The following is a 3973-nucleotide window of genomic DNA, read 5'->3' as shown; positions in this document are numbered from 1 at the left end:
ATATATATGTTTATATAAATATGGTCTAGTGGGTGATTGGATGATGATAATGCTGCTATGAATTTGTAGTTTAGGTGCTAAGCTAAGTAGTTAGTACTTAGGTACTAAGTAAGGTGCCTTGGAAAAGAGGACACGAGCAGCAACGGAAGACCTTTTAATAGACTGTCCCCCCGAAACCAAAACCCAACTCCCAGCCAAATCAAGTAGTGGGGGGAGGCGAAGGAAGGGAGTAGCAAAGAGCAGATAATTAAAGTTTAGTTTAAAAAATGATACAATTCCACCATAATAGGAGAAGTGAGGTCCAAACAATTCAACTGTTGTAAAATGCAGACGATTGGTATTATGAATTTGATGAAACGTATCATACAATGGTATCTGCAGGTCTGTATTGCCAAAAATCATAAAAGTGAAGATGGTGAGAAGTACAGTGTATCCAACTGAAAGGCGCCTGCATTGAGAACGTCCCAAATGGTCACAAGGTCCTTATGTTCCAACCACGACCCACCCTGTTAAAGCGTAAGAACTTTAACCCGCCCCTGCCAGGGAGCCGGAGGTAGACAGAGGCCAGGAACCACTCACTCATAGCTCATCTCCATATTCGTCATTGGCAGGGTTCACTGTAATCCCAAAGGTTTCATAGCAAGGTGAAAAGTGACACTGTCTAGAGCATTCCTGTCCATGGTGGGGGGGGGGGGGGGGAGATATGTGACATATCAGTGGGAGAAATACAGGCTTCACTGTGATGATTAGAGGGGGAGAATCATTAGCAGACTTAAAAATATAATACAGCTTCTAAATTACAAAGAGAGAATGGAGAAAAACGTAATTATTGCGTGTTATGAGACAAATATGAATATACCTAAGGGTTAGAGAAAACACTGATGTCAGGACAAAGAAATCAAGGTCATACGCATTCAACAGGATATTAGATAATAATAAAATGTAACAACCCACAAAAGAGACCTACAGAGGAAGTACATTCTTATATAGCAAAAAACATTGCAGCAAAATGTAAACTTTGGGTTAGAACACTCAAAACATGGTCATTTGTTAAAATAAATTTGGAAAATTTCTGTGTAACTGCTTTGGAATATAAAAATCCATGTGGGTAAAAACAGACTATTTGAGAAATACAATCAATAGTACAATTTAATATATTTATATAATAGAATGTGTTATCTTAGCCAAATATAAAAAATGTCCTTTTTATGCCCTTGGAATACTTCAAGAAAAAGAATTAATATACCTAGTCACACAAAAACAGTTAATAAATCTCCAAAGGACAGATTTTATAGGCCCTGATTTCTGATACCTTCCTCCCTGTCCCTCGAAAAATGGAAATCAGTAACAAATGATGTTTACCCCTGAAATATGCACCTAGCTCATTTCTACTTAAAAAACATTTTCAAACTACAACAGATTAAAGGGGGGGAATGTAAATCACAAATTATTTTTACAAAATTGAACGAGGATGAGGAAAAAAAAAAAACCCTCAAAATAAAACCTGTGGGTCACAGCTAAAGCTAGATTTTTTTTCCCAGAGGAAAACACATAGCCTGAACTAAACTTTTAAAATTACTATTAAAACAGGGAGCCTGAGGGGCGCCTGGGTGGCTCAGTTGGTTAAGCATCCGACTTCGGCTCAGGTCACGATCTCACTGTCCATGAGTTCGAGCCCCGCGTTGGGCTCTGTGCTGACTGCTCAGAGCCCGGAGCCTGTTTCGGATTCTGTGTCTCGCTCTCTCTCTGACCCTCCCCCGTTCATGCTCTGTCTCTCTCTATCTCAAAAATAAATAAACGTTAAAAAAAATTAAAAAAAAAAAACAGGGAGCCTGAAAGCAAAACAAACTTTGATTTCAACTGCATGCAGTAAAAAAAGAGCAAAGGGGAGTCTGCATTAAGTGTTACCAAAAAGTCAATGTGAAGAGTTAGAGAATGATTTGTGATGGTCAAGTGGATAAAGTGGTCAGAAAAGTCCTGTCCGATGAGCTGACATCGCACAGATAACTCAGGAAAGTAGAAAGTTTATCATGTGAAGATTTGTTGGGATCCCCTGACGTGAACCCAGATATGTAGAGGGACTTGTCTTCCAAGTATCAGTGGTTACTGATTTGGGGTTCACGTTGAGGTGGCCAAGAAGGCTCGTGGAGACAACCGGAAGAAACGAAATAACTTTCTTCCTTATTTTTCAACAGTGAAACTAGCTTCACGGTTTCTTCTGATTCTGTAAATACGTGTTACAGTAAAAATAGAGTGAAAATAAAAATAAATGTAATGGTTCCTTGAACTCCTGCTGTACCAAGGTAACCAAAATCAGTGTAACTGATCATCTGTTCATGAACCTCTTTATATATGTGTCTATACGTATATACAAACATTAAGTTGCTTCTTATTTTAGCTGTTTTAACACAGATTTCAGTTTTGATGTGTGCCTCCTGCTTTTCTTTTCCTGTTCCCCCATCCTGCCCCAGAGAGCTAATAATGGAGTTTACATATCATACTTCCCATAGCCTACGCAACGATCACACATCCAGTGCCTACAGTTGTGGCTTTAACTGTTGATACAGAGTTAAGTACCAATATAGATATAAATAGCAAAGGTTTTGCTATTATTTTAAAAAATGACCATAGTCCATAAGGCTTCTCAACATCTTGATTTTCTCCCTCACATAGATTATGATCATCCTTTTGAATCACTTGGTCTGAATCTAAGGCATTAAAAAATGACCGTAGTCCATAAGGCTTCTCAACATCTTGATTTTCTCCCTCACATAGATTATGGTAATCCTTTTGAATCACTTGGTCTGAATCTAAGGAATTATTGTAGGGATAACATAATATTCCCTATTGTGAATGTACCATAATCTCTTCATCCGAATAGTATTGACTCCCTCACCTCCATTTTTTGTTGAGGTTAAAAATCCTGCAGTAAATATTTATTTTCCATGTATGGGTCCTTACATGTTGGTATTTCTATTTCTATAAATTGGATTCTCAGGAGTGGGACTGTTGGGCCAACAGATATGTATACTTTTAATTTTTAAAGATCCTTGGAAATTACTGTCCAAAAAAAGCTGTACTCCTGATTCACACTGACATCAACAATATATGAACTCCACATAGTCTATAACCCTATTCACAATAAACATTTGTCTCTCATCTGATGGGTATATAGAGGACCACCTTGTTAATTTTTTTTGCATGGTCCTAATAGATAGATTGAGTACCCATTCTTTGATTTCCATTGGCCATTTGTTTGCAATTGTTTTTCATATATTTTGTCCATTTTTTTCCAGCTTATTTGAATATATTTTTATTTTCAACTTGTATATTTTTAATATATTCTAACCCTTAATCTAGCATGTGTAGAATTTATTATTTTTTATTTGCTTTAGTATTGATTTAAAAATATTTTAAAAGATCTACTATTTATACAGTCAAATGTCTGCCTTTTCTTTAATGCTTTTGGGTTTTGTTTTAGTTATAAAGGTTTCTCAAACCCTTAGGTTTTAACATATTGTCTCCTAACTTTTCATAACATTTAAAAATATTTGTTTTTATCCCAACTAGAATTTTTTTAAATGTAACATGAAGTGAATACCTCACTTTTTCTTTATGATGGAGAATCAGTCGGGCTGGCGTCATTTATTATGTTTCCACTGGATTGAAATACTATTTTAATTTATTAAGTGGTCATACGTACTGGAATTGTTTTGGGCACTCTAGTCTGTTTCTCTGATCCCCCTTGGCCTATGTCAGTATCAAACTGATTTTATTACAGTCACATTATTGTACATTTCAATCTCTGGTGAGACAATTCCTTCTTCACTGTTCTGAACCCAAACCTGAGAGTCAGTGTTTCCCCTCATCCTGATTTTACATCCTTCAGCTTTTCTTGGGGTTTTGTGAGCCATCAGTCGCTTCTACAAAATCAGTTTTGCTTGCAACCCTGAAGTGGTCTATGTATTCCTCT

The sequence above is a fragment of the Lynx canadensis genome, chromosome A3, assembly GCF_007474595.2.
Source record: "Lynx canadensis isolate LIC74 chromosome A3, mLynCan4.pri.v2, whole genome shotgun sequence".
NCBI classification, from domain to species: domain Eukaryota; kingdom Metazoa; phylum Chordata; class Mammalia; order Carnivora; family Felidae; genus Lynx; species Lynx canadensis.
The sequence above is the reverse complement of the archived record's forward strand: the minus strand, read 5'-3'. Positions refer to the sequence as shown.